Here is a 16,255-nt window from a genome sequence, read left to right as displayed (position 1 = left end):
GGTTAGGGAGAAATGTGTAATGAGGAAGTGTTAAGGTGCTCATATGTTGGCACCCAAATCTGCACCAACATTGCTTTAGCCAATCCCTGAGCATTCCTTTTTCACTATCTGCAAGGATTCATTTCTGTAATAGGTTTCATGGTGACACAAAGGAAGCAAAAACCCCGGCGCCTCCCTGTCATAAACCTAAAACAAAGCTGGCAATACATTAATACTCCAAACAGGGAACAATGTAAGGCAGGCCAGAATTTTTAGTTGTTAAAGATTTTTTTTTTAATTTTAAATTACAAATGTAACACGTGATCATTGTAAAAAAAAAAAAAAGGAAAATTCCAGGAAAACATACGGAAGAAAATAACCACCCGAATTCCATCATCTACCTACTTCTGGGACTTGACATCGGAAGTCATGTTCCCTATACGTGGGTGACAGACAGTAAGCTACTCTATATTCCTAAACGCTACACCTGTTTCATATAACCACGTCTTTGTCCATTCCTTGGTCTGTGTGGCACATATTTCTTTCAGTCTGTCACTTGTCTTTTAACTTTGTTTCACTGAAAAAGTTAAAAATTTTCATGCAATCAAACATTATTTTCATATGATTTGGGAACACCCTCACACCAAGATTTTAAATCTATTCCTTATAAATTTTTCTAATCTTCTTATAGGCTTAATTTTATATTTAGGTCCTTGATCCATCTGAAATTTATTTTTGATGTGTTGTAAATTAATTAACTTCAATTTTTCCCAATTGGGTAGTCAACTGACCCAACAATATTTATTAATTTTTAAGTCATCCTTTCCACACTGATTTGAAACTGTCCCTTGTATCACGTTCTAAATTTCCTCAAAAGCATGAGTCCATTTAAGGCCTGTCTATAATAGCTCTCTTAGCTAAAAGTAAGAGAAAGTTTGTCCTCCTTTGCCGTTTCAAAACTTCTCATGACTATTTAATCACTCTTTAGATGAATTTTAAAAGTTGACTGTCCAAGATTGACCATGTGTTGGTAATTATTGAAGCTAGGTGATGGTTACATTAAGCTATTATTCTAGTTTTGAATACATTTGAAAAGTTCCATACAAAAAATGTTTTCTAAGGATTTGTCAAACCGCACTGCAAATTTTTTTAAGATTTTGGTAAGAAATGTATTCAATTAATAGATTAATTGGGAGGATAATTGACATATTTACAAAATAGCCTTCCCATTCAGGACTATTGTCCATCATTAAAAGAAAAAGGTAAGCAGTATAGCCAGCAAAACTGAGTTTATTCAGGAATAGCCGAGGAGTGGCGAACTATGGTGAACCATAGTCAAGTCTGAAGAAGAAAGAAGAAAGCAATTTTTAAGAAGAAAAGAGGTTGGGAGGTGTTATTTTGATAAGAGTTCATTAAGGAGAGCAAGAATTTGAGGTTGTGGCAGCTTCTCATTGGCTGACCTGTTGCCAAGCCAGAGGAAAATCTTTCTTCTTCTTGCTGGGGTATGTAAAGTAAGCTTCCTGCTGAAGTATGTAAGGTAAGCTGTCAAGAGTGGTAGCTGAGTGAGAATCCTCCCTTCATTGGTTCCCTTCTCCACTTTGAATTAGGTTTCCTTTATTCATTTTCACATTCCCCTCTTTTGATCAAGATCTTTCCTTGAAAGCATTCCTGCTCAAGCATTTGGTTATTTATTTATTTATTAATTAAACATTTTTGTCTGTGTCACTCAGTGGCAGAAAGGACCTTTCCTGGTATTCCTGTCCCAGGTTGCAGGGATACCGTGAGGTGATGGAAACGACAGAAATCATATTTGCACAACAAAGAAAATAGAAGAAGGAGCTCTCAGGTATTTTCCACTCTTAAGGTCATATCTTGTCTAGATTGTAAGCTTTGGAAATCAAAGTGTTGAGCTAACATCATTCTATCTGGTGCATCACTTCTATAGAGATTTGACAAGCAACAAGTTTAAAAATAATTATGCAAAACAGAATTAAAAGTAAGATGACAAATCCAATTTGTATAATGGTTCTAAACCATGACCCAAATCTGAAGGTAGCCAACTGAACAAATCAAAGGACCAGGGAGATCAGGTGAAATTTGTTGTAACCAGTGTACTTGTTCCCTGATCTTGTGTAATTGAGTTTCTATCTCTCCAGAGGCATTTATCCAGGTGCAGCAGGTGGTAATGCCTCGTTGTTCAGCAAGTAGTCAAGGGCTATGCAATTGTCCAAAGCTATCTTAGCCGATGAGTCAAGTGATCAGTGTTGGGCTGCTACTGCTTTGGTGTGGAATTGGCTAGCTCTCCTAATATTAGGGAGAGATTTCTGATCATATGCTCACTGGTATTTACTCTAACCCGAAGAAGAAAAGCTTTCCCTACAGAGTCATGTTTGCCTCTTGGAAGTTCCCATTTAAGTCGGCCATGGAGGCTCAATGGGTGGACCAATGAGAGGCTTCTGATTTGCTATGCAGGTTAACAGGTATGGTTAAATGTCCCAATAAGCCTTGGTCTCCAATTCACCAGCTATCTAAACATTCATATGCCCATGAAAATGCCAACCACTGCAGACAAAAATGAAACCAGGTGGAGCACAGAGGACTTCAGCTAAGGTCTGGTTATTGATAGATTCATTAGCTGGAATTTCCTGATTGAAATTTTCAAGGCAGGCGTCAGAGAAATTAGGATAACATTCTGTGAGGTGCCATCCCATCCTAAAGCTGTCTTTTCTAAAAGCCTTGCAAAGAGGAGTTAGCCCATTTATATTTCCCTTGAGTACAGGGGACAGATCATATTTAAGTAAGGAAAAGATGTGGGTTGGGAGGAAACAAAGGTTGTATGATTGGCAAAGATGGAGGTGTCTAGCTAAGCTAGCATGGTTATGACTGGGGAAAGTATAGGAACACCTGGCCATAATAGCCTAGCACCCTAGGTAACATTCAAAGGCTTATGGGTTTAATCAGTAGTGGCATTTGAGACTAAGGAGAAATTGGTGACAGGTAAGACCAAGAGGTCTCTGACATTATGAATAGATTGGAGTTTCTGGTGATAGATTCAACGGTCAGAAAGATTTGCCCCTTTTGCAATAGGTTGGGGAATGGGAATAAGAGCCTAGACCCACATAATATATAGATAGACACAGAGATCTTACCACTTTTGTTTTAAAAATTTTAGCTATACGTCAGGTACAAAACTCAAAAGAATAGTTGGATCCAAATTATGTTTCTGGCAAATGGCCTCAGTTAAGTTTACCTCCTCAGATGGCCAAAGTGTTTTACTAAAGTATTTGTATGCTAAAAGGATCCTTTTAGAACTGTTTTTGGAGTCATTTTGTCTTTCAGGATCTTCTGCATTCCAATCTAAGAATGCATTCCATTGTCACTGAAATGTTTGGAAACTTCTCTTTTAAGGGATCCCCTTAAGGTGGATTTATCTAAAGCAAAGTTTCCCCAGAATGGCCATTACAATTCCAAAGTATCCAAAAATTTACCCAGTTTTCAGAAAGGCACAAGAAGCTGGTCCAAGGATCAGATGGAACCTATCTTGCCTTTGGATTCTCTAAAACATACCATGAGGGGCCCTGTTTTCCAATGGCTGTTTTAAAACACTGGGAATCATGTGTATTCTCACCTTTTGAACAGGATGGGTGACTTACCAAGAAGCTTCAACAAATAGAAACAGAAACAGAAGGGATTAAACAGAAATAGAGAACAAGTATGCACAGTAAAGTTGGAGAGATTAGAACACAAAACAAAACAATAGGAATTTAGAAAACAAAAGACTACTCACCAGAAAGGGTGATATTTTCATAAAAACAGATCCCAAGTAGAGTCCAAAAGCTTGACCAAAAGGAGAGAGCTTGAATCGGAGAAAGACTTACCCAAATCAAAATGGAAGAAGACAATGCACCTTGTGAAGAGTACAAAGGGCTCAAGTGGGTACGGGGCATAGTTCTGGGTGTTGGCAGTAGCTCAAGGGTTTGTCTCCTTTGATCCCACTTCTAACACCAAGAAATGTCAATCATCCAAAGAAGAAGGTAAGCAATTTAGCCAACAAAATCGACCTTAGTTCAGAATAGCAGAGGAACTCAGGACAAGCAAACCTTGGCTATTCCTAGGCAAGTCCAAAGAAAGGAGGATAGCATCCTTTCATAGAGGAAAGGAGAAAGTTTGGAGGGGTTGCTTTGAACAAAAATTCACTGGAGGAGAGCAAGAGTTCAAGATTGTGACACTTTCTCATGGGCTGGGTTGTTGCTGGGCAAGGAGAAAATCTTCCCTTTTCTCACCGATATATGTAAAGTAAGTTATGACTCTTGATCTTGGGGTTGAGTTCAAGCCCTGCGTTGGGCATGGAGCCTACTTAAGAAAAAAAATAATAATATGTCATTTAAGCTTTTATATTTTCCCCCTCTTTATGTGTCATGGATGTCAAGAGGTCATTTCCCACTCCTAATATATTTTTTCTATCTCTTTTTTTAATATTTGATGCTTTAGTAACTGATTCACAGATACTCGTAATTATCTCTTTATCATAATGAAGTGGTCATAATTTTGTCCTCAGTTAAAATTTTTCTGATACTAACATCATGATCCTGGCTTTTGTTGTGGTGGTGGTTTTTCTTTAGTTGCAACGTCGTAGTGTACCTTTACCTACCTACCCTTTTAACTTTCCACCTTTCTGAATCACATTCTATTAGGTGTGTCATGTGATAACAACAAAAAAGGTCTTTGCATTAGGATCTAATCAGAATTTTTTTAATACAATAGTTTAACATTTATATCCATTAATAATATAAATGTATTTGGATTTAATATTGTTATTTTATATCATGCTTTCTGTTTCTTATCTCAAAGTATCTTTCACCATAGGTCTCTTTGTTTTATAGTATATCTCATCCTATAACTTAGAAATTTTATTTTTGTTCAGTTAGTTCCTTTTACAACTATATATTTATGTAATTTCTTTAGTCCTCCATTTCTTCAGTTTCTTTTAATGTACAGAAAGGAACAATGATGAAATTAGTATAATTCCCTTCTTCCACCTTTCCCTCTACTACCCATTTTTTAATCATATTCTCTTAATATTTATCTTTGTAGTTTTAGATATAGTTGTACATCTATCACTTGATTTATCAACTTAATCTAATAAATTTTGATGAGTAGAAATAAAGTAGCATACCTGCCCTCTTTTCTCCCTTTTCTCCACACTACCACCGTTTGTTAATTACTTCAATATTATTAGTTTATACATCACAGTATATGTATGTATCCAATAGCTGCTATTACCACAGCCATGCTGAATAATGAGTCACCCCAAACTCACTGGCTTGCAGAAGAAACATTTATTTTCTCTCATGCACCTGAAGGATAATTAATATAGACTCAGCTCAGGTGGATTTGGTTTCAAGGTGAAAGTTGATCCAGCTCGGCTCCGCTGTCTGTCATCTTCCTTGGACCATGGGTTGGCCAGGTCATGTTCCCTTCATAATGATGAAAGAAATTCAAGGATAATGAGCAGCTGCAGCTCTGAACTATCATTCTGTGCACATTCCATTGGCCAAACCAAGTCAGAGAGCCAACTGCTAAGTCACATTGCAAAGGGAATGGATTCTAGGAGGCTAAAAAAAACTGGAAACAGTAGTATACTCTACAAAAATATGTTAGCATAATTCCCACATTTGTTTTTTAGCTCAAGTCTAAAGTTACAGATTCACTGCTCATTATGGATTCTATTGCCACAATTTATGCAATTATCTCTGGCTTGCTGAAGTTTTCTTCCTGAGAATAGTATCCCCTAAGATAATGCATGTTCTAAAATGTTGGCCTGTTGGCTGTGAATTTTTTTTCTTGAAACAATTTTTTTTGCACAACAATTGAAATACAACAAATCACATGTTTGTAAGTACACAATTTGATAACTTTGGACTTACGTATACGCTATGAAACCATCACCACAGTCAAGATACGTGGACATATCCCTCATCCTCAACATTTCCCTAATGCCCCTTTTATTCGGTCCCGCCCGTCCTTCTCCTCCTTTCACTCCCAAGTCATCAGTGGTCTGCTTTCTGTCACTATAATTTGCATTGTCCAGAGTTTTATATAAATGAAATTATACATTACATACTTTTTTGCCAGGCTTCTTTCATTCAATATAATTATATTGAGATTCATTTATGTAGTTTGTATATTAATGGTTTGTTGCTTTTTTTAGAGATTTTATTTATTTATCTGACAGAGAGAGGGAGAGATCACAAGTAGGCAGACAGGAAGGCAGAGGGAGAGGGAGAAGCAAGCTTATGGCTGAGCAGGGAGCCCGACGCGGGGCTCGATCCCAGGACTCTGGGATCATGACCTGAGCCAAAGGCAGAAGCTTAACGACTGAGCCACCCAGGTGCCCCAGTTTGTTGCTTTTTATTGCTAAATAGAGTTACTTTGAATGGATATACCTAATTTGTTTTTCCATTCATGCACTGATGGCACATTTAGGTTGTTTCCAATTTGGGGCTGTTACAAATATGGCCACTATGAACATTTATGCACAAACTCTTGTACAAACATATATTTCCTCTTCTCTCTGGTAAATACCTAGGAGGTAAATGAATGGATCATATGGTAGGAGTATGTTTAACATCTTGAGAAACTGCTTAAATATTTTCAAGAGTTGCTTTATATTTCCCCCAGCAGCGTTTGAAAGTTATTTCCTCAATAACCTTGTTAAAAACTGGTATTGTACTAATTTTAATTTAACTTTAGTTATTCTCAAAGGGTGTAGTGTTGTTTCATTGTGAAAAGCTATTGAGCAGCTTTTCATATGCTTGTTATCCATATATCTTATTTGATGAGATGTCTGCTCAAATAATTTACCCATGTTTTAAATTGAGTTGCTTTCTTATTTTTGAGTTATGAGAGTTCTTTATATATTCACAATACACATCTTTTCTTAGGCATATAATTTTCAAAGATTTTTCTCCCCCAGTATACAGACTTGTCTTTTGTCTCTCTTAACAGTATCTTTTGAAGAACAGAAGTTTTCAAATTTGATAAAGCCCAGGTTATCAATCTGTTCTTTTATGTATTGTGCTTTTAATGTCATATCTTACCCAATTCAAGTCACAACAATTTTCTACTAGGTTTTCTTCTAGGATTTTGATACAATTGCACTGAAGATGTAGATTGTCTTGGGTATAATTAGCATATTAACAATATTGTCTTCCGATCCATGAACATGGGATGTCTTTCCATTTATTTAATATCCTTTCATTGCTTTTAGCAATGGTTTTTATTTTTCAGTGTACACATTTCTCACTTCCTTGATTAAATTTATTCCTACTTACTTTATTATTTTGTGTGCAATTGTAAATTAATTATTTTGTAAGTTTTCTTTTCAGATTGTTCATTGCTTATATATAGAAAGACAATGGATTTTTGTGTGTTGATATTATACCCTACAAACTTGGTTCATTTATTAGCTCTAGCAGTTTTCTTTTAATCCTTTGCGATTTCCTATGTATAAAATCATGTTATGTGAGAGTACAGGTAGTTTTATGTCTTCCTTTCTAATTGAATGCCTTTCATTTTTTTTTTCCTTGCCTAATTGCTCTAGTCAGAACCTCGAGTACAATGTTGAATAGCTTTGGTGGAAGTAGGCATCCTTGTTTTGTGACTGATCTTAGAGTGAAAGTCTTTCACCTTTGGGTATGATGTTAGCTATGGGTTTTTCATTAATGCCCTTTTTCGTGTTGGGGAATTTCACTTCTATTTCTGGCTTTCTGAGTGTTTTTTTCATGAAAAGATAAATTTTGTCAAATTAATTTTTGTGTCAACTGAAATGATAATGTGGATTTTCCCCTTCATTCTATTAATGTGATGTATTACAATTACTGATTTTCTTATGTTGAACTACCCTTGCTTTCCTGAGATAAATCCCACTTGGTCATGGTATATAATCCCCTTAATATGCTATTGGATTCAGTTTGCTAGTATTTTGTTAAGAATTTTTGCATCTAGGGGCGCCTGGGTGTCTCAGTCAGTTAAGCGTCTGCCTTCGGCTCAGGTCATGATCCCAGGGTCCTGGGATCGAGCCCTGCATCGGGCTCCCTGCTCCGCGGGAGGCCTGCTTCTCTCTCTACCACTCCCCCTGCTTGTGTTCCTGCTCTCGCTGTATCTCTCTCTGTCAAATAAATAAATAAAACTCTTGATTTTGGCTCAGGTCATGAGATTAAGCCTTGTGTCAGGCTCTGCACTCAGCACAGAGTCTGCTCGAGATTCTCTCTCTCTCCCTTTGCCCCTCCCCCTCCACACTCTCTCCCTCTCTCTCTAAAATTAACAAATATATAAAAATCTTAAAGATTAGAGATAAATGTGATAGACAACTAGTAAAACAAGAAAGAATCAATGAAACCAAAAGTGGATTCTTTGGAAAGATCAACAAAATTAACAAACTTTTAGCTAGACTAAGAAAAAAAAAAAGCAAGTAACTAAAATCAGAAATAAAAGTAGTTTATTGTTACTGGTTTTACAGAAGTAAGAATAATACTAAGAGAATACTAAGAAAATTATATGCAAACAAATTATAAAACCTACATGAAATGGACACATTCCTAGAAAGCTACAAATTACCAAAACCCACTCAGGAAGAAACAGAAAATCCAAGTAGGTCTATAGTATGGTATAGCAAGTATACAGATTGAATCGGTAATTGTAAACCTCTAAACATGAAAATCCCAGGACCAGATAGTCTCACTGGTGAATTTTCCCAAACATTTAAGGAAGAATTAACAACAATCCTTCTCAAACTCTTTTCTTTTAAAAAAAAAAATAGGCTTTAATTCTCAGAGCAGTTTTAAGTTCACAGCAATATCTGTCAGGGACAGAGATTTTCCATATAACCCACGTCCTCACACATGCATAGCCTCCCCCATTATCAGCATTCCCCACGGGAGTAGTACATTTGCTATGATTGATGAACCTATACATCATTAGCACCAAAGCCCATAGTTTACATCAGGAATGACTCCTTGTGTACATTCTATGGGTTTTTGCAAATGTAAAATGAATGTATCCATCATTATGTTACCATAGAGTATTTTTACTGTCCTAAAAATCCTCTGGCTCCTTTATTCAGCCTGCTCATCCCAACCCCTGGCAACCACTGTTTTTTTTTTTTTACTGTCTTACAGTTTTGCCTTTCCTGAAATGTCATATAATTGGAATTAATCAGTATGTAACCTTTCAGATTGACTTTTTTCACTTAGTAATATGCATTTAAGGTTCTTCCATGTCATTTTTTGGCTTCATAACTGATTTTTTTAAGTCACTGAATAATATTTCACTTCTGGATGTACCGCAGTTTATCCATTCACCTACCAAAGAACCTTTTAGTTGCTTCCAAGTCTTGGCAGTTATGAATAAAGTTGCTATAAACATCTGTGTGGATTTTTGTGGACATAAGTTTTCAACTCCTTTGATTAAATGCCAAGTAGTGCAATTGCTAGATCATATGCTTTAAGTATTTAGTTTTGTAAGAAACTGCCAAACTTCCAGTGTAAAGTGGCTGTACCATTTTGCATTCCCACCAGCAAAAAATGAGAGTTCCTTTTGCTCCACATCATTGACAGTATTTGTCAGTGTTTTGGATTTTGGCCATTCTAATGGGTATGTGGTGGTATCTCATTGTTTTAATTTGCATTTCCCTGATGACATATGATAAGGAGCATCTTTTCATTTGTTTATTTGCCATCCTGTTATCTTTTTTGGTGAGGTGTCTGTTAAGGTCTCTGGCTAATTTTTAAAAAATCAGATTGTTTATTTTCTTAGTTGGGTTTTAAAAATTCTTTTTTGGGGTGCCTGGGTGGCTCAGTCATTAAGTGGCTGCCTTTGGCTCAGGGCATGATCCCAGGGGCCCCGCATCAGGCTCCCTGCTCAACGGGAAGTCTGCCTCTCCCTCTGCCCCTCCCCCTGCTTGTGTTCCCTCTCTCTTGTGTCTCTCCCTGTCAAATAAATAAAATCTTTTAAAAAAATAAAAAAACAAAAGTTCTTTTTTATATTTTGCTGAGCTGTCTTTTATTAGATATATCTTTTGAAATATCTTTCCCCGGTCTGTGGGTTGTCTTTTCATTTTTCTTGACTATGTATTCAAAGAACAGAATTTTTTTATTTTAATGAAGTCCAGCTTATCAATTTTTTTTGTGGATTGTGCCTTTGCTCTCGTAGCTAAAAGTCATTGCCAAATGCAAGGTCATTTATATTTTTTCCTATGTCATCTTCTAGTTTAATAATTTTGTGTTTTACATTTAGGTCTGTAATCCATTTTGAGTTCATTTTTGTGGAGGATGTAAGTCTGTGTCTAGAGTCAATTTTTTCCACATGATTATACAGTTGTTCTGGCACCATTTGTTGGAAGGATGATCTTTTCTCCATTGTATTGCCTTTGTTTACATGTGTCTATTTGTAGGCTTCCTATTCTGTTCCACTGATCTGTTATCTCTTCTTTCACCGATACCACACTGTCTTGATTATTTTTGACTTTTAGTAAGTCTGGTAGTAACAGTCTTCCAGTTTTGTTCTTTTCATTTTTTAAAAAAATTAGTTACTTATTTTAGAGAGAGAGAGAGAGCAAGCAGGGAGGGGGCACAGGGAGAGGGAGAAAATCTCAAGCAGACTCCACACAGAGTTCAGAGCTTGGCGTGGGGCTCGATCTCATGACCCATGAGATCATGACCTGAGCCAAAGCCAAGAGTCACACACTCAATTTCCTGAGCCACTCAGGCACCCCTCAGGTTTTTCTTATGTTCAATATTATTTTGCTTATTCTGGGGCTTTTGCATCTCCATATAAACATTAAGAGTCAGTTTGTCGATATCCACAAAATAACTTGCTGGGATTTTGATTGGGATTGCATTGAATCTATAGATCAAGTTGGGCAGCACTGTCTTCTTGACAATATTGAGTGTTCCCATCCATCACCGTGGAATATCTATTTAGCTCTTCTTTAATTTCTTTCATCAGATTTTTGCGGTTTTTCTCATTTTGTTAGATTTATACCTAAGTACTTCATTATTTTGAGGTGCTAAGAAATGGTATTGTTTTTTTTTTTTTAAGATTTTATTTATTTATTTGAGAGAGAGAGAGAATGAGAGATAGAAAGCAGGAGAGGGAAGAGGGTCAGAGGGAGAAGCAGACTCCCCGCTGAGCAGGGAGCCCGATGTGGGACTCGATCCTGGGACTCCAGGATCATGACCTGAGCTGAAGGCAGTCGCTTAACCAACTGAGCCACCCAGGCGCCCGAAATGGTATTGTTTTTTAATTTCAAATTCTGCTTGTTCATTTCTGGTATTGGAAAGTGATGGACTTTTATATATAAACCTTGCAATCTTGCTATAACTGCTTCTTAGTTCCAGGAGTTTTTGTTGGTTTTTTGACTTTTCTGCATAGATGATTATATCATCTGTGAACAAGGACAATTTTATTTTTTCCTTCCCAATTTGTATACCTTTTATTTCCTTTTCTTGCTTTATTTCATTAGCTAGAACTTTCAGTACAGTGTTGAAAAGAAGTGGTGAGAGGGGACATTCTTTACCAGATCTTAGAGGGAAAGCTGCAAATTTCTCACCATTAGGTATGATATTAGTTGTAGGGTGTTTGTAGATATTCTTTATCAAGTTGAGGACATTCCCCTCTTTCCTTAGTTTACCAAGTTTTTATCTTGAATGGATGTTAGATTTTGTCAAATGCTTTTTCTACATCTATTGATATGATCATGTTATTTTTCTTCTTTAGCCTATTGATCTGATGGATTACATTAATTGATTTTCTTTTCTTTTTTTACTTTTTCATTGTTTTTATTATGTACCACATCAATACACTGCATAACCTTCTAGAAGGGGTAGATAAGCATAATCTAGTTATTTTTCATTAATCAGGAAAATGCTTCTCTGGTACAGCCACTCTGGAAAACAGTAGGGAGTTTCCTCAAAAAGTTGAAAATAGAACTACCCTATGACCAAGCAATTGCACTACTGGGTATTTACCCCAAAGATACAAATGTAGTGATCCAAAGGGGCACTTGTACCCCAATGTTTATAGCAACAAGGTCCACAATAGCCAAACTATGGAAAGACCCCAGATGTCCATCAACTGATGAATGGGTAAAGAAGATGTGTGTGTGTGTGTGTGTGTGTGTGTGTGTGTGTGTACACATATATATACATATATACATACAATGGAATATTACACAGCCATCAAAAATGAAATCTTGCCATTTGCAATGATGTGGATGGAACTAGAAGGTATTATGCTAAGCAAAATAAGTCAATCAGAGAAAAATAATCATCATATGATCTCACTGATATGTGGGATTTAAAAACAAAACAGAGAATCATAGGGGAAGAGAGGAAAAAATAAAAGAAGATGAAACCAGAGAGGGAGACAAAGCATAAGAGACTTTTAATCATAGGAAACAAACTGAAGGTCGCTGGAGGGGAGGGAGGTGGAAGGATGGGGTAACTGAGTGATAGACATTAAGGACGGCATGTGATGTAATGAGCACTGGGTGTTATATAAGACTGATGAATCCTTGACCTCTACCTCTGAAGCCAATAATACATTATATGTTGATGAATTTAAATTAAAAAATAAATTACAAAAAAGGAAAATTCTTCTTTAATCAATATTCTCCAAACCCTTTGACACATAGTAATGATTAACTCCAGAGATGTGCCTATCTCTTTCCATCATACTCTGCTGATAGGAATAATAGGCAACCTTTTTCCTTGCCCCCATTAGTGAGCCTGTGGATGTGTGCAGTGGCTATGTTGGGGATGAACGAGCACACGGCATGACCCCGAGCCCAGGCAGAATCTCAAACCAAATCACACCTTGGTTGCCAAAGCTGAACCCTTCCTTTGTGGCCCCTTAAAGGAGACCCAGCCTCATTCATTGATTTTCTAATGTGAATAGCTTTGCATACCTGGGATAAATCCCACTTGTTTGTGGTATATAACCCTTTTTATGCATTGTTGGATATGATTTACCAATTTTATCTTGAGGATTCTTGTATCTATGTTTATAAGAGATACTGATTTGCAATTTTTTAATGATGTTTTTGTCTGCTTTCAGTGTTCGGTATTTGGTTTTAGGATATGCTGGGCTCATAGAATGAGTTAGGAAGAATTCTCTCTGCTTTTATCTTCTAAAAGAGATTCTAGAAAATTGATATGATTTAAATGTTTCATATAGTTTACCAGTGAACCCATCTTGGACTGGTATTTTCCCTTTTGGAAGGCTATTAATTTTAGATTCAATTTCTTTAATAGATATAGCTTTATCTCTTCTTGTGTGAGTTTGGCAGATTGCATCTTTCAAGAAATTTATCTATTTCATCTAGGTTATCAAATGTGGGCAGAGAATTGTTCATAGTATTCCTATATTGTCCTTTAACATCCATGGGATCTGTATTAATGTTCTCGCTTTCATTTCTGGTATTAGTAATTTGTGCCCTCTCTTTTTTTTTCTTAATTATCCTGGCTAGAGCCTTATTGATTTTATTGATTTTTTCAAAGAACCAGCTATTTGTTTCATTGATTTTCTCCATTGATATACTGTTTTTGATTTCATATTTTTATTATTTATTCTATTTCATGTACTTTGGGTTTAATTTGCTCTTCTTGTTCTAATTTCCTAGGGTAGAAGCTTATTTTTAATCTTTCTTCTTTTCTAATATGTACATTCAATACTATAAATTTCCCTCTAAGCACTGCTTTCACTTTATCCCACATATTTTGAGAACTTGTGTTCTCGTTTTCATTTAAGTCAAATATTTAAAAATTTCTCTTGAGATTTCCTCTTTGACCCTTGTGTCACTTAGAAGTGTGTTGTTTAGGGATGCCTGGGTGGCTCAGTTGGTTAAGCATCTACCTGCCTTCGGCTCAGGTCATGATCCCGGGGTCCTGGGATCGAGCCCTGCATCGGGCTCCCTGCTCCGTGGGGAGCCTGCTTCTCCCTTTGCCTGCCGCTCCCCCTGCTTGTGCATTCTTGCTCTCTCTCTGACAAATAAATAAATAAATAAAATCTTTTTGAAAAGTGTATTATTTAATCACTGAGTATTTTGAGATTTTCTAGCTATCTTTCTACTATTAAATTCTAGTTTAATGCCACGGTGGTCCAAGAGAAGTCATATGATTTCTATTCTTTGAAATTTGTTAAGGTATGTTTTATGGCCTAAAATGTGGTCTATCTTGGTGCATGTCCCACAGGAACTTGAAAAGAATGTGCATTCTGTTGTTGGATGAAGTAATCTATAGATGTGCATTATAACCAGTTGGTCAATGGTATTGTAGATTTTTACTGTGTATTCAGTGGTTTTCTGTGAGCTGGATGGGTTCATTTCTGATACAGGTATATTAAAGTCTCCAACTATAATAACAGATACATCTACTTCTCCTTGCAATTATTTTTTTGCCTGAGGCTGTTTGATGCTCTGTTTGGTACCTACATGCTAAGGCATGTTATGTCTTCTTGGAGAATTGATCCCTTTAATACTATGTCATGCCCCTCTTTATCCCTAAAAACTTTCCTTTTTACGAATCTTCTATGTCTGAAATTAATATTGCTATTCCCCCTTTGTTTGGTTTAGAGTTAGCATGTTATCTCCTTCTCCATCCCTTTATTTTTAATCTATATTTGTTTTTCTATTTAAAATAAGTTTTTCTGGTGGCCGGCTGGAGCCGGGGGCTGGACGGGGACCGGGCTTGTCGGTGAGGCGGCAGTGGTGACGGTGGTGGCTCGGCAGGCGGGTTCAGGCTTCGGGGGCCAGCCGCCGCCATGATCCTGCTGGAGGTGAACAACCACATCATCGAGGAGACGCTCACGCTCAAGTTCGAGAACGCCGCCGCTGGTAACAAACCAGAAGCAGTAGAAGTAACATTTGCGGATTTCGATGGAGTCCTCTATCATACTTCAAATCCTAATGGAGACAAAACAAAAGTGATGGTCAGTATTTCTTTGAAATTCTACAAGGAACTTCAGACACATGGTGCTGATGAGTTATTAAAGAGGGTGTACGGGAGTTTCTTGGTAAATCCCGAATCAGGGTACAATGTCTCTTTGCTATATGACCTTGAAAATCTGCCGGCATCCAAGGATTCCATTGTGCATCAGGCTGGCATGTTGAAACGAAATTGTTTTGCCTCTGTTTTTGAGAAATATTTCCAATTCCAAGAAGAGGGCAAGGAAGGCGAGAACAGGGCAGTTATCCATTATAGGGATGATGAGACCATGTACGTTGAATCTAAAAAGGACAGAGTCACAGTAGTCTTCAGCACAGTGTTTAAGGATGATGATGATGTGGTCATCGGAAAAGTGTTCATGCAGGAGTTCAAAGAAGGCCACAGAGCCAGCCCCACTGCCCCAGAGGTCCTCTTTAGCCACAGGGAACCTCCTCTGGAGCTGAAAGACACCGACGCTGCCGTGGCTGACAACATTGGCTACATTACCTTCGTGCTGTTCCCTTGCCACACCAATGCCAGTGCTCGAGACAACACCATCAACCTGATCCACACTTTCCGGGACTATCTGCACTACCACATCAAGTGCTCTAAGGCCTATATTCACACACGTATGCCGGCAAAAACATGTGACTTCCTCAAGGTGCTGAACCGTGCACGTCCAGATGCCGAGAAAAAAGTAATGAAAACAATCACGGGGAAGACGTTTTCATCCCGCTAACTCTGGGGAACAGGAAGAGGAGGCGGCTGGCAGCTGAAGGCTGGAACGCTTGCTACTGAATAATCGTAGCTTTTCATGTTGCACCTCTTCAGGTTCTTAAGGGATTCTCCATTTTGGTTCCGTTTTTGTACACGTTTGGAAAATAATCTGCAGAAACGAGCTGTGCTTGCAAGGACTTCATGGTTCTCAAGAATTAAAAAAAAAAGAAAAAAAAGAATTCCACTTGATCAACCTAATTCCTTTTCTTTACCTTCCCTCCCTCACTCCCTTGCCTTCCTCCCTCTTTTCCAAGCTGTTGCGCTTTGCAATATGTTACTGGTAATGAGTTGCAGGATAATGCAATCTTAACTTGTTTTCTTCTAAATATTTGAGTTCAAAACTCCTGTATCTAAAGAAATACGGTTGGGGTCATTAATAAAGAAAATCTTTCTATCTTAAAAAAATAAAAAAATAAAATAAGTTTTTTTGTAGACAACAAATAGTTGGGTCTTTTTTTTAAGATTTTATTTTTTATTTATTTATTTGAGAGAGAGAGAGCTCGAGTGGGGGAAGG

At 37.2% G+C, this 16,255-nt stretch overlaps 1 pseudogene; it reads left to right on the top strand.

The window, feature by feature from the left end:
* Nucleotides 1-14,756: 14,756 nt before the first annotated feature.
* LOC114217470 (actin-related protein 2/3 complex subunit 2 pseudogene) lies at nucleotides 14,757-15,782 on the top strand (annotated as a pseudogene).
* The last annotated feature ends 473 nt before the right edge of the window (nucleotides 15,783-16,255 follow it).

The sequence above is a fragment of the Eumetopias jubatus genome, unplaced genomic scaffold, assembly GCF_037043125.1.
Source record: "Eumetopias jubatus isolate StellerSeaLion01/CBP00866 unplaced genomic scaffold, mEumJub1_p1.0 scaffold_2, whole genome shotgun sequence".
Taxonomy (NCBI): Eukaryota; Metazoa; Chordata; class Mammalia; order Carnivora; family Otariidae; genus Eumetopias; species Eumetopias jubatus.
Note: the sequence above shows the minus strand (reverse complement) of the source record. Positions and strands in the feature narration are given on the sequence as shown.